The 22,652-nt window shown below is 46.4% G+C and overlaps 1 protein-coding gene across 2 annotated transcripts in view; it reads left to right on the top strand.

Annotated features, from left to right (window-relative positions):
* Positions 1 to 22,652, top strand: part of EXOC6B (exocyst complex component 6B) — a 1,319,737-nt gene that overhangs the window by 781,862 nt on the left and 515,223 nt on the right. The gene's annotated exons all lie outside the window — the stretch shown is intronic.

Below are 22,652 nucleotides of genomic sequence, written 5' to 3'. Positions count from 1 at the left end.
AAGAGTCACTGGACTGTGTGGGTCACTTGGACAGAGTCGCTGGATTCGAGGGACCTCGCTCGTCGTGCTGAGAGGAGACCCAAGGGACCGGTAATGCAGCTTTTTGGTGCCTGCGGTTGCAGGGGGAAGATTCCGTCGACCCACGGGAGATTTCTTCGGAGCCTCTGGTGCAGAGAGGAGGCAGACTACCCCCACAGCATGCACAGACAGGAAAACAGTCGAGAAGGCGTCAGGATCAGCGTTACAGAGTTGCAGTAGTCGTCTTAGCTACTTTGTTGCAGGTTTGCAGGCTTCCAGCGCGGTCAGCAGTCGATTCCTTATCAGAAGGTGAAGAGAGAGATGCAGAGGAACTCGGATGAGCTCTTGCATTCGTTATCTAAAGTTTCCCTAGAGACAGAGACCCTAAATAGCCAGAAAAGAGGGTTTGGCTACCTAGAAGAGAGGATAGGCTACTAACACCTGAAGGAGCCTATCAGAAGGAGTCTCTGACGTCACCTGGTGGCACTGGCCACTCAGAGCAGTCCAGTGTGCCAGCAGCACCTCTGTTTCCAAGATGGCAGAGGTCTGGAGCACACTGGAGGAGCTCTGGACACCTCCCAGGGGAGGTGCAGGTCAGGGGAGTGGTCACTCCCCTTTCCTTTGTCCAGTTTCGCGCCAGAGCAGGGCTAAGGGGTCCCCTGAACCGGTGTAAACTGGCTTATGCAGAATTGGGCACATCTGTGCCCAACAAAGCATTTCCAGAGGCTGGGGGAGGCTACTCCTCCCCTGCCTTCACACCATTTTCCAAAGGGAGAGGGTGTAACACCCTCTCTCAGAGGAAGTCCTTTGTTCTGCCATCCTGGGCCAGGCCTGGCTGGACCCCAGGAGGGCAGATGCCTGTCTGAGGGGTTGGCAGCAGCTGCAGTGAAACCCCAGGAAGGGCAGTTTGGCAGTACCAGGGTCTGTGCTACAGACCACTGGGATCATGGGATTGTGCCAACTATGCCAGGATGGTATAGAGGGGGCAATTCCATGATCATAGACATGTTACATGGCCATATTCGGAGTTACCATTGTGAAGCTACATATAGGTAGTGACCTATATGTAGTGCACGCGTGTAATGGTGTCCCCGTACTCACAAAGTTCAGGGAATTGGCTCTGAACAATGTGGGGGCACCTTGGCTAGTGCCAGGGTGCCCTCACACTAAGTAACATTGCACCTAACCTTTACCAGGTAAAGGTTAGACGTATAGGTGACTTATAAGTTACTTAAGTGCAGTGTAAAATGGCTGTGAAATAACGTGGACGTTATTTCACTCAGGCTGCAGTGGCAGGCCTGTGTAAGAATTGTCAGAGCTCCCTATGGGTGGCAAAAGAAATGCCGCAGCCCATAGGGATCTCCTGGAACCCCAATACCCTGGGTACCTCAGTACCATATACTAGGGAATTATAAGGGTGTTCCAGTAAGCCAATGTAAATTGGTAAAAATGGTCACTAGCCTGTTAGTGACAATTTTGAAAGAAATGAGAGAGCATAACCACTGAGGTTCTGATTAGCAGAGCCTCAGTGAGACAGTTAGTCACTACACAGGTAACACATTCAGGCACACTTATGAGCACTGGGGCCCTGGGTTACCAGGGTCCCAGTGACACATACAACTAAAACAACATATATACAGTGAAAAATGGGGGTAACATGCCAGGCAAGATGGTACTTTCCTACAATACCCCTACGAGAGAACTGGAGTTACAGGTAAGAAACCATTCCTTCTCTCGTGGGGGATTTCCATGTATAGTCATAAGCACTGAATAGAGTAGCAAGCCCATCCCCATAACCGCGGTGGAGTAGACAGAATAATACTGACAAAAACATGAGTTATGCAAATAAATTCTTAAGCAAGGCCTGTCCAACCTGCGCATCTGCCCTAGCGTCTGTATCAAGGCAGTAATGCTGAGTAAAGGTATGGACCGACTTCCAAGTGGCAGCCTTGCATATTTCTGCCAAAGGGATATTTCTCATCAAGGCCGCAGTAGCTGCCTTCCCTCTAGTAGAGTGGGCTTTTGGCCTACTACCAAGGGATTTGTTCGCTAACTGATAACATAACATTATACAGGGAGTGCAGAATTATTAGGCAAATTAGTATTTTGACCACATCATCCTCTTTATGCATGTTGTCTTACTCCAAGCTGTATAGGCTCGAAAGCCTACTACCAATTAAGCATATTAGGTGATGTGCATCTCTGTAATGAGAAGGGGTGTGGTCTAATGACATCAACACCCTATATCAGGTGTGCATAATTATTAGGCAACTTCCTTTCCTTTGGCAAAATGGGTCAAAAGAAGGACTTGACAGGCTCAGAAAAGTCAAAAATAGTGAGATATCTTGCAGAGGGATGCAGCACTCTTAAAATTGCAAAGCTTCTGAAGAGTGATCATCGAACAATCAAGCGTTTCATTCAAAATAGTCAACAGGGTCGCAAGAAGCGTGTGGAAAAACCAAGGCGCAAAATAACTGCCCATGAACTGAGAAAAGTCAAGCGTGCAGCTGCCACGATGCCACTTGCCACCAGTTTGGCCATATTTCAGAGCTGCAACATCACTGGAGTGCCCAAAAGCACAAGGTGTGCAATACTCAGAGACATGGCCAAGGTAAGAAAGGCTGAAAGACGACCACCACTGAACAAGACACACAAGCTGAAACGTCAAGACTGGGCCAAGAAATATCTCAAGACTGATTTTTCTAAGGTTTTATGGACTGATGAAATGAGAGTGAGTCTTGATGGGCCAGATGGATGGGCCCGTGGCTGGATTGGTAAAGGGCAGAGAGCTCCAGTTCGACTCAGACGCCAGCAAGGTTGAAGGTGGAGTACTGGTTTGGGCTGGTATCATCAAAGATGAGCTTGTGGGGCCTTTTCGGGTTGAGGATGGAGTCAAGCTCAACTCCCAGTCCTACTGCCAGTTCCTGGAAGACACCTTCTTCAAGCAGTGGTACAGGAAGAGGTCTGCATCCTTCAAGAAAAACATGATTTTCATGCAGGACAATGCTCCATCACACGCGTCCAAGTACTCCACAGCGTGGCTGGCAAGAAAGGGTATAAAAGAAGGAAATCTAATGACATGGCCTCCTTGTTCACCTGATCTGAACACCATTGAGAACCTGTGGTCCATCATCAAATGTGAGATTTACAAGGAGGGAAAACAGTACACCTCTCTGAACAGTGTCTGGGAGGCTGTGGTTGCTGCTGCACGCAATGTTGATGGTGAACAGATCAAAACACTGACAGAATCCATGGATGGCAGGCTTTTGAGTGTCCTTCCAAAGAAAGGTGGCTATATTGGTCACTGATTTGTTTTTGTTTTGTTTTTGAATGTCAGAAATGTATATTTGTGAATGTTGAGATGTTATATTGGTTTCACTGGTAATAATAAATAATTGAAATGGGTATATATTTTTTTTTGTTAAGTTGCCTAATAATTATGCACAGTAATAGTCACCTGCACACACAGATATCCCCCTAACATAGCTAAAACTAAAAACAAACTAAAAACTACTTCCAAAAATATTCAGCTTTGATATTGATGAGTTTTTTGGGTTCATTGAGAACATGGTTGTTGTTCAATAATAAAATTAATCCTCAAAAATACAACTTGCCTAATAATTCTGCACTCCCTGTACATGAAACAATCCACCTGGATAATGATTGCTTAGACGTGCCCAACCCTGTTCTAACTGGGCCATAGTTAACAAAGAGCTGCTGTGATTTACGTAAGCATTTTGTCCTGTCCAAGTAAAATTTCAAAACCCTCTTTACATCCAGAGAGTGCAGAGTTCTCTCAGCAGGAGTAGTTGGATTTTGAAAGAAAGTTGGTAATGAAATGGTTTGGTTCACATGAAAGTCTGAAACGACTTTTGGTAAAAATTTTGGATGTCCTCATTACCACTTTCGCAGAATGAAAAACCGTGTAGGGTTCTTGAGGGCAAAGGGCCTGGATTTTGCTGACCCTACGCGCTGAAGTGATTGCAAGCAGAAAAGCAGTTTTCCATGTGAGATGTTGAAGTGATGTCTTATGTATTGGCTCGAATGGAGGTAGCATCAGACGCGATAGGACAACATTCAGTTCCCATGGAGGAGATGGCCTCCTAATGGGGGGAAAGACCGTTTTTAAACCATCCAGGAAGTCCTTAAAAATTGGAATCCGAAAAAAGGAGGTTTGTGAGGGGCTCTTTCTGTATGCCGTTAGAGCCGCCAAGTGTACTTTTATTGATGACAATTGTAAGCCCGATTTTGCCAAACTTAGTAAGTATGGCAGGATAGATTCCTCTCCACAGGATACCGGGTCAATGTTGTTGTCCAAACACCACACACAGAATCTTTTCCACTTGCTTGCATAAGCCGATCGTGTGGAAGGGCGCTTTGCTTCTTTTAGGATTTCCATACAGTCCTGAGGTAGGTTCAAGTGTCCATATTGCACTAGCTCAGGAGCCATGCTGCCAAACTCAACGATGAGAGGTTGGGATGAGATATCTGCCCTCTGAACTTCGTGAGCAGGTCCGGACGATGAGGCAGCCTGATGTGTGGCTTGAGTGACCGGTGAAGAAGGTCTGGAAACCACCATTGACGTGGCCATTCTGGAGCAATTAGTATCATTTTGGACTGAGCATTGGATAACTTCTGGAAGACTGCCGGAATCAGGGGAAGCGGTGGAAAGGCGTAAAGAAATGCTCCTGACCAGCTTATCCACAGGGCATTCCCCAGTCTCCCTGGATGGTAATATCTGGAGGTGAAGTTTTGGCATTTTTTGTTTTCTGGGGTTGCGCATAGATCTATAGAGGGGGTACCCCATAGTGCGAAAATGGAACGAACGACGTCGTCGTGTAACACCCATTCGTGGTTCTCGTCCATTATGCGGCTGAGAGCATCCACTTGAACATTCTGGCTGCCAGGCAGGTGAGTTGCCACTAGCGACAGGTTTCTGGCTAGAAGCCAATGCCAAATTGTCTGAGCCTCTCTGGATAATATCCTGGACCTGGTGCCTCCTTGTTTGTTTACGTAATACATAGTGGCCACGTTGTCCGTCTGGAGGAGGAGAGTTTCCGTTTTCAGAGAGGGTAGGAAGGCTTTGAGCGCAAGGTGGACTGCGCAAAGCTCCAGCAGGTTGATGTGATAGAGACTCTCTCTCTGTGACCACTTGCCTTGGACTCGAAGATGATCAATGTGCGCTCCCCATCCGAGCAGTGATGCGTCTGTTACGATGGTTTGAGCTGGAGGCTGTTGTTGGAAAGGAATCCCCACCAAGAGATTGTTGGGTGAACACCACCACTTGAGGGACTGTAGGGCGTGGGGAAGAAAGGAGGACTTTGCTCTCCCAATCGTCCATCAGTTGACACCATTGATCCTCCAGGTCTCATATGGAGGCGAGCATTGGGAACGAGATGGATACAAGACGCCATCGAGCCCAGTAGAGAGGCTATTACTCTTGCAGTGGTCTGTGGAGTTCTCTCTAGTTGTTTGCACTTTTGGAGAATCGATAATCGTCGTTCCTCTGAAGGAAACACCTTTCCTAGATTGGTATCTATAATGGCCCCTAAGTAATGCAACCTCTGAACAGGCGTTGCTGTGGACTTCAGGAGATTGACTTGAAGACCGAGATTCTGTAACAGTTGTAGAGCCCATTTGAAATGTTGTTGGGCCTCTAGATAACTGGAGGCCTTTATGAGCCAATCGTCTAGATAGGGGTAGACAAATATTCGATGTTTCCTCAAGTGGGCGGCTACCACCGCCATGCATTTGGAAAAAGTTCTCGGCGCTGATTTGAGGCCGAAGGGTAGAACCGCAAATTGGTAATGACGTTTGCCGACGGTGAACCTTAGGAATTTTCGATGTTTCTTGCTCACCGGAATATGAAAATAAGCGTCGCAAAGGGCTATCGCACAGAGCCAGTCGCCTTGACGAAGATGTGGGTAAATTTGGTGCAAGGATAGCATCCTGAATTTCTCTTTGCGAATCCACTTGTTTGCTGTCCTTAGATCTAGAATGGGACGAAACTCTTGTTTGTCCTTTTTTGGCACTAGAAAATACCTCGAATAAATCCCTTTCCCTTGTTGGCTGATCGGGACGGGTTCTATAGCTCTTTTTTGTAATAGAATAGTGACTTCTAACTGAAGAGCTTCGAGGTGGTGGCTGGCTGGTTTGGGTGGAACAGATGGCGGAGGACTGGTGAATCTGAGAGCGTAACCATGTCGCACAATATTCAATACCCAGGCGTCTGATGTGATGCGTAGCCACTCGTCCAGATGATTTGAGATACTTCCCCCTACCGGAGTGGATAACGGAGGAGGGGGAAGCGAAGATTCAGGGCTTAGACGCGGGAGCCTGGCGAGTTGCCTGAGTTTGTGGCGTTGAACGACCCCTTGTCGACTTTCGCTGTGTCAAGAAGGCCCTTTGATGTTGCTGTTGCTGCTGGGGGCGTGAAGACATCCAGTGTGGTGTCTGATACCTGTGGGTGAAAAGTCTTCGCTGATAGGGACGGAATACTTTTCGCTGTTCTTTCGGGCGTTCTATGCCTACCGCTTTTAGAGTGTCTAGCTCAGACTTCATCCTGGCCATCTCGTCATCGGCATGAGAGCCGAACAAAGTGGAGCCTGAGAATGGTAAATTCTGTATTCTCTGCTGTGCTTCTGGTTTGAGAGATATCAATCGCAACCATGCGTGTCGTCTTAACGCTACTCCGTGAGCGTAGTTATGTGCAGACAGCACCGAAGAATCAGCAGCAGCGCTTATTATCTGGTTGGAAACCATGGCTCCCTCACCCACGACCTCCAAGAAATCTTCCCTTTTGTCCTTAGGAAGATGCTCCGCAAACTGCAGCATAGAGTCCCAGAGGGCCCGATCGTATCTCCCTAATAAAGCAGTGGCACTGGCTGCTTTCATTGTGATGGCTGCGGTAGAGCATACTTTTCGGCCTGCAGCATCGATCTTTCTGCTCTCTTTATCCGGAGGTGAGGAGGAAGACGGTGATGTAGAGTGCAACTTCTTTGCCGCTACTATAACCACCGAGTCCGGCACTGGGTCCTAACACAAGAATAGAGGATCTTGTTCCGGTGGACGATACTTCTTAATAAGTCTGGAAGGAGCAGATTTTGTTGCGGCCGGTGTCAGAAAAATATCCATTGCCGGTTCAATAAGACCCGGAACCAGTGGAAGCAAAGGTCTTGAAGATGTCCTCTGGTGTAAAGTCTCAAAGATTACTGAGGTCGATGGAGCGGGTACCGCCAGCGGGATATTTAGTTTGGTCGCCCCGCGCACTAAGACCTCTTGGAATGTATTCACGTCGTCTATGGGGGACACTCTCGGGGATGATGAGTCCGATAGGGTTGGAGAGTAGTCCCGTGTCGACGAAGAAGAATGTCTATGAAGTGAATGTGGAGATCTCTGCCGTGACTCATGACGATGGTGCCGAGAGGCAGACGAACGTCTAGAGGAATGTCTAGAATGCCTTATGGATTGCGTTGGAGTCCTCGGAGCAGACTCTGAAGGGGGAGCCGGAAGAGGAGCCGTAGGTGTTATTGGTGTCTGCGGCAACGGCGACTGTTGAGAGAGCTGTGGCGACGCTGGAAGCAGGATGAGTGAGGCCGAGGATTCTGAAGTGGTATAAACCCTTCTAGGTCTCTTTGATTGTCGCCTCGATGTCGACACACTCCTCGACGTCGAAGTACGGTGACGGCGAGTGCCTCTTGACGTCGATTTCTCTCGCCGCTGAGATCCTCTCGACGACGACCTTCCTCGACGTCGATGTGGTGACGGCGAGCACTCTCTCTCGACGCCGATCGCCCTCGCCGTGTCGACGGCGAACCGGACCCAGATCTTCTCGACGCCGATCGTCCTCGCCGCGTCGACGGTGACCCAGACCCTCTCGACGGCGAGCGTCCATGCCGTCTCGACGGCGAAATGGCTGCCGACGTCGAACGATGTTTCGTCCTCGCCGGTGAACCAGTCCTCGACGGCGAGCATGTTGGCGCCGTTCCTGGTCCCGACGTCGACGCCCTCGACGTCGTCGGAGACCTGTGCCGTTTCTGAGCAGGTCTGGTAGGAGTTGCAGAGGAAACAGGGTGAGCCCTGGTAGAAGACTGACCTTCTCCTCGCTCTGTGGCAGAATGACCACTTTTTCTCCTGTCCTCTCTTGCCTGAAGTCGAATTTTCTCCCTATCACGAAGAGTTCTTCTGGAGAAAGTTCTACAGATGTCACATGATTCAGGTTTGTGGCTGGATGGAAGGCAAATTATACAGACTCGATGTGGGTCTGTTTTAGCCTTTTTTCTGCCACAAGAAGGGCATTTATCAAAAAGTGAAGGCATTTCAAAACTAGAAAAACCTCAAATTTCTGTCAGAATTTGACAGAAAAGATTAGCAAATGTTCACTCAATATTAAAAACGTAGAGTGAAATTGAAATTCAAAAGATTTTAAATTAATTTCTGTCCAAAAAAAAGGCTTTGTGAGGTAGAGCCCCATGCTTCAGGGTCCTGTCAGAAAGGAGCCGGAAAAAAGAACTGAGGCAACTGCCTTTTGCTGTGCATGATGGGATACAGGAAGACTTTACTTTCTTAACCCCTTAGCTGCTGGGCCTTTTCCCCCCCAGTGCTGAGCCCTTTTTTGGCTATTTGGGGTAGTTCGCGCTTAGGGCTTCATAACTTTTTGTCCACATAAGCTAACCACGCCAAATTTGCGTCCTTTTTTTCCAACATCCTAGGGATTCTAATGGTACCCAGAGTTTGTGGTTTCCCCTGGAGGAGACCAAGAAAATAGCCAAAATACAGTGAAAATGTTGTTTTTTCCAAAAAAATGGGAAAAAAGGGCTGCCGAAGAAGGCTTGTGGTTTTTTCCCTGAAAATGCCATCAACAAAGGGTTTCTGGTGCTAAAATCACTAGCTTCCCACCTTTCAGGAACGGGCAGACTTGAATCAGAAAACCACATTTTTCAACACAAATTTGGCATTTTACTGGGACATACCCCATTTTTACTATATTTGGTGCTTTCAGCCTCCTTCCAGTTAGTGACAGGAATGGGTGTGAAACCAATGCTGGATCCCGGAATGCTAAACATTTCTGAAAACTAGACAAAATTCTGAATTCAGCAAGGGGTCATTTGTGTAGATCCTACAAGGTTTTCCTACAGAAAATAACAGCTGAAATAAAAAAATATTGAAATTGAGCTGAAAACAACAGCCATTTTTCTTTATGTTTTACTCTGTAACTTTTTCCTGCGATGTCAGATTTCTGAAAGCAATATACCGTTTTGTCTGCTGGACTCTTCTGGTTGCGGGGATATAAAGGGCTTGTAGGTTCATCAAGAACCCTAGGTACCCAGAGCCAATAAATGAGCTGCACCCTGCAGTTGGTTTTCATTCTATACTGGGTATACAGCAATTGATTTGTTGAAATATGAAGAGTGAAAAAGAGGTATCAAGAAAACCTTTGCATTTCCAAAATGGGATCAAGATAAGGTTTTGAGGAGCAGTGGTTATTTGCACATCGCTGAATTCCGAGGTGCCCATACTAGCATGTGAATTGCAGGGGATTTCTCAAATAGACGTCTTTTTTACACACTCTCTTATATTTGGAAGGAAAAAACGTAGAGAAAGATAAGGGGCAATAACACTTGTTTTACTATTCTATGTTCCCCCAAGTCTCCCGATAAAAATGATACCTCACTTGTGTGGGTAGGCCTAGTGCCCGCGACAGGAAATGCCCCAAAACACAACATGGACACATCCTATTTTTTTTATAGAAAACAGAGCTGTTTTTTTCAAAGTGCCTACCTGTAGATTTTGGCCTCTAGCTCAGCCGGCACCTAGGGAAACCTACCAAACCTGTGCATTTCTGAAAACTAGAGACCTAGGGGAATCCAAGGAGGGGTGACTTGTGGGGCTCGGACCAGGTTCTGTTACCCAGAATCCTTTGCAAACCTCATAATTTGGCTAAAAAAACACATGTTCCTCACATTTCTGTGGCAGAAAGTTCTGGAATCTGGAAGAAGCCACAAATTTCCTTCCACCCAGCGTTCCCCCAAGTCTCCCGATAAAAATGATACCTCACTTGTGTGGGTAGGCCTAGCGCCCGCGACAGGAAACGCCCCAAAGCGCAACGTGGACACATACAAATTTTTGGAAGAAAACAGAGGTGTTTTTTGCGAAGTGCCTACCTGTAGATTTTGGCCTCTAGCTCAGCCGGCACCTAGGGAAACCTACCAAACCTGTGCATTTCTGAAAACTAGAGACCTAGGGGAATCCAAGGAGGGGTGACTTGCGGGGCTCGGACCAGGTTCTGTTACCCAGAATCCTTTGCAAACCTCAAAAAGTGGCTAAAAAAACAAGTTTTCCTCACATTTCGGTGACAGAAAGTTCTGGAATCTGAGAGGAGCCACAAATTTCCTTCCACCCAGCGTTCCCCCAAGTCTCCCGATAAAAATGATACCTCACTTGTGTGGGTAGGCCTAGCGCTCGCGACAGGAAACGCCCCAAAGCGCAACGTGGACACATCCAAAGTTTTTGAAGAAAACAGAGGTGTTTTTATGCAAAGTGCCTACCTGTAGATTTTGGCCTCTAGCTCAGCCGGCACCTAGGGAAACCTACCAAACCTGTGCATTTCTGAAAACTAGAGACCTAGGGGAATCCAAGGAGGGGTGACTTGCGGGGTTCGGACCAGGTTCTGTTACCCAGAATCCTTCGCAAACCTCAAAAAGTGGCTAAAAAAACAAGTTTTCCTCACATTTCGGTGACAGAAAGTTCTGGAATCTGAGAGGAGCCACAAATTTCCTTCCACGCAGCGTTCCCCCAAGTCTCCCGATAAAAATGATACCTCACTTGTGTGGGTAGGCCTAGCGCCCGCGTCAGGAAACGCCCCAAAGCGCAACGTGGACACATACAAATTTTTGGAAGAAAACAGAGGTGTTTTTTGCGAAGTGCCTACCTGTAGATTTTGGCCTCTAGCTCAGCCGGCACCTAGGGAAACCTACCAAACCTGTGCATTTATGAAAACTAGAGACCTAGTGGATTCCAAGGAGGGGTGACTTGCGGGGCTCGGACCAGGTTCTGTTACCCAGAATCCTTTGCAAACCTCAAAAGAGGCTAAAAAAACAAGTTTTCCTCACATTTCGGTGACAGAAAGTTCTGGAATCTGAGAGGAACCACAAACTTCCTTCCACCCAGCATTTCCCCAAGTCTCCCGATAAAAATGATACCTCACTTGTGTGGGTAGGCCTAGCGCCCGCGACAGGAAACGCCCCAAAGCGCAACGTGGACACATACAAATTTTTGGAAGAAAACAGAGGTGTTTTTTGCGAAGTGCCTACCTGTAGATTTTGGCCTCTAGCTCAGCCGGCACCTAGGGAAACCTACCAAACCTGTGCATTTCTGAAAACTAGAGACCTAGGGGATTCCAAGGAGGGGTGACTTGCGGGGCTCGGACCAGGTTCTGTTACCCAGAATCCTTTGCAAACCTCAAAAAGTGGCTAAAAAAACAAGTTTTCCTCACATTTCGGTGACAGAAAGTTCTGGAATCTGAGAGGAGCCACAAATTTCCTTCCACCCAGCGTTCCCCCAAGTCTCCCGATAAAAATGATACCTCACTTGTGTGGGTAGGCCTAGCGCCCGCGACAGGAAACGCCCCAAAGCGCAACGTGGACACACACACATTTTTGGAAGAAAACAGAGGTGTTTTTTGCGAAGTGCCTACCTGTAGATTTTGGCCTCTAGCTCAGCCGGCACGTAGGGAAACCTACCAAACCTGTGCATTTCTGCAAACTAGAGACCTAGGGGAATCCAAGGAGGGGTGACTTGCGGGGCTCGGACCAGGTTCTGTTACCCAGAATCCTTTGCAAACCTCAAAAAGTGGCTAAAAAAACAAGTTTTCCTCACATTTCGGTGACAGAAAGTTCTGGAATCTGAGAGGAGCCACAAATTTCCTTCCACCCAGCGTTCCCCCAAGTCTCCCGATAAAAATGATACCTCACTTGTGTGGGTAGGCCTAGCGCCCGCGACAGGAATGGATCACACAAGGGTCAATGGTAGTCATTGCTTGAGGTCTACTGTTAACCCTGGAGTGATTCATTCCTGAAGCATGCACTAGGCGCAGGCACACAAGCGGGGTTGTGTTTTTATCAGGACAAGTGGGGAAACACTGGGTGGTAGGAATTTTGAGGATCCCTGTAGAACCCTGGACTTCTGCTCATTGAAATGCAAGGAAATGTGTTTTTTAAGCACATAATGTAATTTCAAGGGGATTCTGGGTGAAGGAAAACTGGTGAGAGCCATGCAAGTCCTGCACCCTTGGACTCCCCTGGTACTAGTTTGTTAAAGTTAACCCACCACTCACACTGGTTGGTTTTAGCACCACCAGAAATTATGGTTTCAAAGCATGATTACTTATCAAAGTATCTGAATATTGAAACCAAGCCTTCTGAAGGTGGGCCATAAAGCCGCGTCCAGGCACCAACCTCTTTATGGTCCATTCACACGCCATTCACGCACAACAAACAACCCTTTCATATCGCCAGCCACGGGCCCAATCCAATCAATCACTCCACTCACATTAACTTACCGCTGCCAGACAAGGGCCCATCACATTCACACGCCACAGAACGGAATAAGTTTGACTACATTTTACCACCTGTCAAGTAACTGCCTCCTTCTTCCTTAACATTAAAAAAAAATGCATGCGTAACAAACCTTTACTAATGACTCCTGTGACAGCCACCTGAGGCTCAGGAAGACATGTTTTTCATGCGCCTTTAACGCAATCTCTGCGCTAAATCCAACTCCTTCCAGTTTGTGGATGCAAGTTGGGGGTGTCCGAGTATGCCGTACAAAGCGATTCCTCGAACTGAGTGTGCATATCTACCTTTGAAACTAAGGGAGACATGCTGGGGATTTCTCATGCTGTTACCTAAAGAGAAGATCATAGGCTACCTGCCTCCTTCTTCCTTAACATTACCAAATGCATGCGTAACAAACCTTTACTAATGACTCCTGTGACAGCCACCTGAGGCTCAGGAAGACATGTTTTTCATGCGCCTTTAACGCACTCTCTGCGCTAAATCCAACTCCTTCCAGTTTGTGGATGCAAGTTGGGGGTGTCCGAGTATGCCGTACAAAGCGATTCCTCGAACTGAGTGAGCATATCTACCTTTGAAACTAAGGGAGACATGCTGGGGATTTCTCATGATGTTCCCTAAGAAGAAGGTCATAGGCTATGGAAAAGGGTAGTGTTTGGTACATAGGGGAGTCCATGAGAACGTAGCAAATGTCCCAGCCAACATTATGTGCAGTGATGTGACTATAATGCACTTATACAGCAAACTGAACATCTACTAAGTTCTGATGGAGGATGAACATGAAAAGCAGGTCAAACACTGACCTATACAAGTCATTCTCCTTCACTGCTGGGATGGCACCAATGGGTTTGAATCCATAGGTGTAGATGATGTACATCTGTACTACCTTTACTATCTGCCTTCTACCTGTGCAATAACCCTGTGAAGGCACTCCTACCATAAGCTTTCCTTACCCATCCATGTCTCTGTTCTCATCAGAGTCCTGTCTAATCCTGTATAATAGCCAAGTGAACCTATACTAGCTTGTGGAAGCAAGTTGGGGGCTTCCAAGTATGCCCTACAAAGTGATTCCTCGAACTGAGAGAGCATATCTACTGTTGAAAGTAAGGTAGACATGCAGGTGCAGAAAGGGTACTCCATGGCAATGTGGCATATGTTCTGTCCACTAGTATATGCAGTAGGGAGAAGAAAATGCATGTTAATTGAACAGAACACCGACCACGCCAAAAGGAAGTCCATGATGAAGTAAAATTCTGTGGCTCCTTGCCTAACGAAGCAGTGGCCCATGGACGTTCGGTATCCATGCACTGCCACTGAAAGGATTACCCAACAGCAGCTCAACCTCAGTCGATTTCCCAGAACTTTGCTTTAGTATGATACAACGTAAAGCAAGTAGGGATACAGAGGCCTGGTTGTGATGGACACTGGGGACAGTAATACCGACTCTCCTGCCGCTTTCCATGCTTTGAGCACACTTTACAGCGACGACATGGACGATCCTTTTTGGGTGTTTTAGGTATGCGATCAGCAAAGTGTCGCTCCTGCAGCCTTGCCACATCCTCCAGAACATATGAGGTGGAGGCTGCTGCTTCTTCTGTAACAGCAGTGAGGCTTTCAATTACAGACAACTGGAAGTCAAGGAAAGTCATGAGTCTTCCTGTTGTTGTCTGACGGTAAACAACATACGCATTATATGTTGCCATCTGAATCAGGTGGGTGAACAGTTTCTTGTACCAAGTGCGAGTTTTACGACACGCATTGTATGGTTGAAGAACCTGGTCGTTCTTGTCCACTCCACCCATGTACTTATTGTAATCGAGTATACAGATGGGCTTGTGGACTTCGGCCATCTGACCCCAAACCGTGATGGGAGAAGTGCTCTCATCATGAATTGTAGTGAGCACGTATACATCACGTCTATCTAGGAACTTGACTGCGAGCAGTTCGTTAGAACGCAATGCAGTACTCTGTGATTTCTGGAGCTTCTTGCAAACAAGCTCCCGCGGGAATCCTTTGCGGTTACAACGAACTGTACCGCAGGCCACAGTGCCAGCTTTGTAGAGCTCACTGAACAGCTCTACTCCTGTATAGAAATTGTCCACATAAAGGTTATAACCTTTGTGAAGAAGTGGCTGGACAAGTTCCCATACAATCTTACCTGTGACCCCTAACACAGGAGGGCAACCTACAGGGTTTAGGGTAGAATCCTTCCCTGCATACACTCTCAGGCTGTACACATAGCCAGTAGAGCTCTCACACAGCATGTACAGCTTTATGCCATAGCGAGCTCTTTTGCTCGCAATGTACTGTCTGAAAAGCAGCCGTCCTTTGTACAGGATCAAGGACTCATCGACTGCTATATTCTTTCCAGGAGTATATATCTCTGGAAACCTGGCAGACAAATGTTCCACGACAGGCCGAATTTTGAACAACCTGTCATGATCTGGATGGTTCCGGGGCAATGCAGCAGAATTGTCATTGAAATGCAGCATGCGCTGCAGTAGCAAAAAACGATCTCTGCTCATGTATGGTGCGAAGATGGGAGTTACCCAAACCGTGCGAGTCGTCCAGTAGGACTGCAAGGTGGGTTTCTGTACTAACCCCATTTTGAGCGTAAGGCCCAAAAATATCTTCAACTCCGCCAGCGAAGTGGGAGTCCACTGGCGTGCCCTAGAACGGGGCCCTAGAGTGCCTCCGCGCTCCCTCAGAAATTGGTCTGCACGCAAATTTGTTTGCTGCACAACTTTCTGAAGAAAGTCAACATCCAAAAACAGATAGATGTAGTCGACTGGCAAAAAGTTAGCTGTATCGACTTTACATCCAGCGTCACCAGTAAAAGGTGGAATTTGGGGCTGAACCAAACAGGGGGGCTGCCAAGAGAGCACTCTCTCTGTGCTTTCGGCAGCAAGCACATGCTCTATGGGTTCGGCTAACCCAATGTGGTCCCGCTGCCCCGAATGTGCTTGTGAAGGGACAGCACGGATGTCGTCATTGTCTCCTTCAGACTCACTGGAAGAGGTGTCGTCAGATGGGACTCCGCCGACTGAAAATTCACTCCCAGAATCTGCCCCATTGTCCTCTCCCTCAGATGCTGTCTCAGTGTCTGCTGTCTCAGTCTCTGAGCCTACATCAGAACTGTCCTCCATAACCCGAGCTAGGGCTTGATCAGCAGTCATCCAACGAGACGCCATCTCTGCAACTGGCTAAACTGTCCCTCTAAATTACTAGCCTACGTAGAAGGCAGATAGTCACAAAATTGCGTGTGGGTATGTTTGTTGTGTACAACAGGAAATGTTGTCACCTTGCCTTCGCTTCTTCTCCAATTCTGCAGATTTTCTGAAAACACTGAAAAAAACAAAAAAAGAATGTATTACTTCACCTTACCACACACCCTGTGCAACAGTCATTTTTGGTGCTCTGCCTCCCATTACCTCCAATTCTAATTCCCTCAGTACTACCCAGCAAAAGTGCCACTCATATCTCCATAGTCCCCCTGGCATTACATTAGTTTTAAAGCGCAGGTAACGCTTGCCTTTACTAATCCACTCAGCTACTTTATGGCAACTGCCACTACAGAAAAGACATGCATGCATGCATATATATTCCATTCGGAAATGCTATGCACTATGATAGAGTTCTGTCTTAAGAACAATGTATTCATCTTTGATGGTCAACTATACAAACAGCTTCAAGGGACAGCTATGGGCACCTGTTTTGCCCCCAGCTATGCAAATTTGTTTATGGGCTGGTGGGAGGAACAGGTGTCAGAAGAAATTACCCAATTCGATACCAATGTGGTCTTGTGGTGTCGTTTTATTGATGACATTTTTGTAATTTGGAGGGGTAATGAAGAAGCAGCTATGCAATTTGTGCGAGATCTGAACACCAATGAGTGCAACCTAAGATTTACTGAGCATTTGGATTCAAAGTGTATAGAGTTCCTCGATGTGGAAATTTCTGTGAAGGGCAGTAGATTAGTGTCCAAATTGTATAGGAAGGTAACAGCCGGTAATAGTCTACTAAGTGCTCACAGTGCACATCCGGGGACTCTAATACGGAGTATTCCGTTTGGAGAATTGTTGAGAGCCCGGAGGAACTGTAGCGAAGAAGCTGATTTTCACCAAGAGTGTAATGTGATGTGTGAAAGGTTCAGGAACAGAGGCTATGGGGCTAAAGTGATCGATCAAGCCAAACGCAAAGTGGTGACATTAAGTAGAGATGATGTTTTGTATGGAACTAACAGAAGGCAAGAGAAGGAAAGTGAGTCCATTAGATTTATTACAACCTATAGTAATCAGTCGTACAAAATACGCTCACTACTTAGTAAGAGTTGGCATATCTTGCAGACGGACCCTGTTTTGGCAGACTGGATCAGTGATAATCCCCAAATAACCTTTAGGAGAAATAGATCTCTCAAGGACAATTTGTGTCGCAACGAGATAATATCGGTAGGACGGATACAGAATACGGGAATGGAAGGTTTCTTCTGTTGTATGAAGTGTAAAGCCTGCAAGACCAGCAATAGTTGCAGGACATTATATGTTCCAGGAAGGTTAGACAGCTTTGTAATTAGAGGTAATTACAATTGCAATACATCTTACTGTGTGTACTGTCTGATATGCCCATGTGAGAAATTGTATGTGGGCAGCACGATACATAATGCAAAGAAAAGAGTTCTAGAACACAGACGAGCCATTAGAAATCAGGATAAAAACTATCCAGTAGCTAGGCACTTCTTCAACCATCATTTTGGCAATGAGAATCTGCTGAAGTTTGTAGTTATAGACCAAGTAAGGATGAGTAAAAGGGGAGGCGATAGAGAGAGATTGCTACGTGTTTTAGAGTCTAAATATATAATAGACTTCGAAACGTTGGAACCTGTAGGGCTAAATTCGAGTGAGGAGCTGAGCATCCATCTAGGGTAATCGATACTTTGTTTGGTGGGTGGTCATCTGATACAGAATGTGAAGTAGGGGTGATTTTTTGAATCCTATTTGATTCTTAGTAGAAGGGTACAGGTGTTGGGGTCTATAAGGTTTCTACAATAGAAGAATTTGTTTGTCTACCCACTTGGGTAGAGAAGCTCCATATACCAATATGAGATTCCCCAAAAATATGAGATCCCCCAAAAGTTTTGTGTAGGTGTACAGGTCTATTTGGATGGTATAGGATGATATGTAATTAATTCAAGCATAGTTAATAATGTTCAGGATTTAAGTGATATATTGAATTTTAAAATTTTGATAACATTTATAGTTGACAAACTTTTATAATGCAATGAATTATTCTATTTATAATTTTTGTATTTTGGCAATTGAATTCTACTCTATTTATTATGCGAATTATGATATCACATTAATTTAAAGATTCTGATGGATTTGAACAATAATTTGAGTTGTATTTTGATAGGACTATGGTATAAACTACTGTGAAACTTATTTGTAGATGCACTTTAAGATGGCCGCCACATTTTGTGTCTTTTGGTGGGGATTTGAGATGTTGTCTGTTTTTTATGTCTAGGATTGCATGGTTTTTAACTTGGGGCACTGTAACAATGATGTATCCATGAGTAAGGCTGCTGCCGAAACGCGTTGGATTTGTGTGCTGAAATAAATTGATTTGCACCTTGGAGGTGTCCTGGGTCTCCTGTTATTTGGAGGAGAGTTGGAGGATTTATTAGGGCCTCTCGGAGCCCACCCGGGACCGCTGTGTGGTGTTCCTGCAGTCCGAGTGTTTATGTGAATTATATATATATATATATATATGTGTGTATATATATATATATATATATATATTGTGTGAACAAGATTCTCACCCCACTACACGAGGTTCAAATTGACATCTTTTATTGCAAGCAACAGCCACGTACGCGTTTCGACTCTCAAGGATTCTTGATCTCAGTAAATTAGTCCCTCTTTTCTTTCATTGTTTATACTTGCGATAAAACATGTCAATTTGAACCTCGTGGAGTGCGGTGAGATTCTTGTTCACAAAATATTTTCGAGGTTGCTCTCCTCCATCACTGAGCACCGGCAGTGGAGTGCACTGCGCAACAGTCTTTTTAACCAATTTGTGTTGCATATATATATATATATATATATGTTTAGAAACAAAGTGGTTGAAGGGTTGCTGGGCGGCACACTCCACTGCCGGTAAGGTGCCCAGTGACAGAGAAGACCAATCTAGAAATTATCTAATGCCGAAAAATGTCACCGCACTCCACGAAGTACAAATAAAAGTGTATTTTATTGCAGTCAATAACCACCAACGTGTTTCAACTCACCAAGGAGTCTTGATCACGGTCCTCGTGGAGTGCGGTGAAATTGTTCACCATTATAAAACAACACACACAAGAATAACAAGCATTTACAATGTAATGGGTCTCGCATCTGCTCGAGTTAGAGCCATTAGCGTTATAAACTCCTAACCCAACTTTTCTTGCCACATAAATTGATTATTGAAAGTTAAACTCTTTCACATAAGAGAGCCGATTCACAGCGCCACGGCCACCATGAGCATCATGTGAAGAGTTACACAAAAGGAAAAGAAGTTCGCTCGCAGTTAAACGTAACTGCAAAAGTGCACTTAGCCTTGTACCAGGGGCGATGGCCAAGGCAGTAACAAAACCTCCCCAAGGAGGGACAAAGGTAAATCATTTTCCAATGTCATCAAAGGATTTTTGAAGGGCAAGCCCACGAACGAGTGGTAGTGATGGGCGTGAGGTGGGCGTTGTTAGAAGCCCAGATACACACCAACAAGTCAGAAAAGCAGCACATGGACGCTGCAATGCTTGTCCTGAAAATATATATATATATATATATATATATGTGTGTATACATATATACACATATATATGAGAGAGAGAGAGAGAAAGAAAACACGACACTCATGTCACAAAACTTTTTTTTATACATGTGTGCTTGCCCTTGCCAAAGCACACATGTATAAAAAAAAATTGGCCCCATTGATGGTCACCCTAAGGGCTGACCAACAAATATTTTTTTTTTTTTTTCTTTTTTACCCTGGGGGGGGGGCGATTGGCCCCCCCAGGCAAAACTACATGTTTTTTTTCCCCCCCTGGGGTCGGCCCGTGTTCCAAGGGCCGACCCCGCCATTTTTTTTTTTTTTTTCGTTTTTTTTTTATTTTGGGGGGCGCGATCGCCCCCCAAAACTGTGTACTATATTAAATATTGCTCCGGGGGGGGGGGGGGGCGGCCCGTTTACGAGGGGGCCGACCCCCCCAAAGAAGATCCCTGGTGCCTAGGGGCGTTTCCTGGCCGTGGATCGCAGCCGCGCTGCGATCCACGGCCAGGAAACGGTGCCAGGGAGGCATCGATGGAAAGGGGAGAGCCTCCCCTTTCCATCGATGCCTCCCTGGCATCTGGGGAGGCCGTTTTGCCCTTTTTTTCCCCACCGGAGAAAGAGAGAACGCTTACCTGCTTCTCTCCTTCTCCGTGGGGAAAAACTGCACATGGACGCTGCAATGCTTGTCCTGAAAAAAAATAATATATATATATATATATATATATATCTATATGTGTATACATATATACACATATATATGAGAGAGAGAGAAAGAAAACAAGACACTGAAGTCACAAATCTTTTTTTTTTTTATACATGTGTGCTTGCCCTTGGAAAAGCACACATGTATAAAAAAAAAATGGCCCCATTGATGGTCACCCTAAGGGCTGACCACCAACTTTTTTTTTTTTCTTTCTTTTTTTAACCTGGGGGGGCGATCGGCCCCCCCAGGCAAAACTACACGTTTGTTTTTCCCCCCTGGGGTCGGCCCGTGTTCCAAGGGCCGACCCCGCAAAAAAATTTTTTTTTCCCTTTTTTTTTTTATTTTGGGGGGCGCGATCGCCCCCCAAAACTGTGTACTATATTAAATATTGCCCCCGGGGGGGGGGGCGGCCCGTTTACGAGGGGGCCAACCCCCCCAAAGAAGATCCCTGGTGCCTAGGGGCGTTTCCTGGCCGTGGATCGCAGCCGCGCTGCGATCCACGGCCAGGAAACGGTGCCAGGGAGGCATCAATGGAAAGGGGAGAGCCTCCCCTTTCCATCGATGCCTCCCTGGCATCTGGGGAGGCCGTTTTGGCCTTTTTTTCCCCACCGGAGAAAGAGAGAACGCTTACCTGCTTCTCTCCTTCTCCGTGGGGAAAAACTGCACATGGACGCTGCAATGCTTGTCCTGAAAAAAAATATATATATATATATGTCTATATATATATATATATATATATCTATATGTGTATACATATATACACATATATATGAGAGAGAGAGAGAGAGAAAGAAAACAAGACACTGAAGTCACAAATCTTTTTTTTTTTTATACGTGTGCTTGCCCTTGGAAAAGCACACATGTATAAAAAAAAAATGGCCCCATTGATGGTCACCCTAAGGGCTGACCACCAACTTTTTTTTTTTTCTTTCTTTTTTTAACCTGGGGGGGCGATCGCCCCCCCCCAGGCAAAACTACACGTTTGTTTTTCCCCCCTGGGGTCGGCCCGTGTTCCAAGGGCCGACCCCGCAAAAAAAAAAATTTTTCCGTTTTTTTTTTTATTTTGGGGGGCGCGATCGCCCCCCAAAACTGTGTACTATATTAAATATTGCCCCCGGGGGGGGGGGCGGCCCGTTTACGAGGGGGCCGACCCCCCCCAAAGAAGATCCCTGGTGCCTAGGGGCGTTTCCTGGCCGTGGATCGCAGCCGCGCTGCGATCCACGGCCTGGAAACGGTGCCAGGTAGGCATCGATGGAAAGGGGAGAGCCTCCCCTTTCCATCGATGCCTCCCTGGCATCTGGGGAGGCCGTTTTGGCCTTTTTTTCCCCACCGGAAAAAGAGAGAACGCTTACCTGCTTCTCTCCTTCTCCGGTGGGGAAAAACTGTGACGTCAGCGCGCCTCGCGGCGCGCTGACGTCATAAGGGGGCGGGAGGGGGGTGGGATGGAGACGCGGAAGCTCTTCCGCGTCTCCTAACGTAAAAAAAAAAAAAAAAATCCTCCGGTGCATTGCACCGGAGGATTTTTAAACCCCCTCCCTGGTGTCGGCCACTGGTCGTGACCCGCACCAGGGAGGGTGTGTGGGCGTCGGCCAGTGGCCGACGCCCGCACCAAAGGCGTTAAAGGCACAGCTCTATTTACATTCTGTATAATGGCAGCCTATGGGCTACACTGCCCTGCATTGTTTTATTCTCATGAGAGGTGTAGATAAAGTATGAGAATGTATTTGTTATTACATTTCTAAAATAAATAGGTATTTGAACGTAAATTTACACTACAGCTGTTTTTCTTTTCAACAATTTGGCCTGTGTAGCTGTTCACATAGGCTGCACAATGTTATTCTTAAGTGGGTTTTTTTGACAGACCTTTTCAAAGGGCTGGTATTTGCACTTAAGAATATACTTCACATCAGTGCTCCGGGGTCCCCGCAGGCGCGCGGAACTATTCAGTGCTTATGACTATCATGGAAATCCCCTACGAGAGAAGAGTAATTTCCTAGAGATGGATTATGGTGGTGGATCCTTTGATGATGGCAGTTTAGTAGTATAGTTCTGCTGCAGCAGTGAGTTGTCTGTGTGTGCAGTAGAATGTATCTGATTGTTAATAACTACATGTTTTGCACTAATTATTCGTCTGTGAGCTCCTGGGTGTTCAAGGACCTGAGTCTTTGTGGCAAGGTGGCCATAAAGAAGCCGATCTGGGCAAGCGTGTTGCCTTTGCTTTGGGTCAAAAGTGAGATGTGCATATCAGCAGTGTTCAGAAGGATACGGATTCCTGTTACTTGGTTGTGAGAGATGTTGCTTAAATAGTAAGTTGAAGTGGTGATGGTGAGGTCAAAGAGTCTGGTGCAGAAGGGTAAACTGTCTCTCTGGGAGCCTGTAGAGAAGGTGAGTGTGGCCATCTATACTGTAGACCAGTGGTCTCCAGACTTTTTTATGCTGTGCCCCCACAGTTGGAAAATAAAAATCCTTGCCCGACCCCACCCCGCCCCCCCCCCCAATAAAGATTGCAATGTTTAAAGATGGCTAGATCTATTGAAACATTCCAGTTAAGTACT

The sequence above is a fragment of the Pleurodeles waltl genome, chromosome 1_2 (assembly GCF_031143425.1).
Source record: "Pleurodeles waltl isolate 20211129_DDA chromosome 1_2, aPleWal1.hap1.20221129, whole genome shotgun sequence".
NCBI classification, from domain to species: domain Eukaryota; kingdom Metazoa; phylum Chordata; class Amphibia; order Caudata; family Salamandridae; genus Pleurodeles; species Pleurodeles waltl.
Note: the sequence above shows the minus strand (reverse complement) of the source record. Positions and strands in the feature narration are given on the sequence as shown.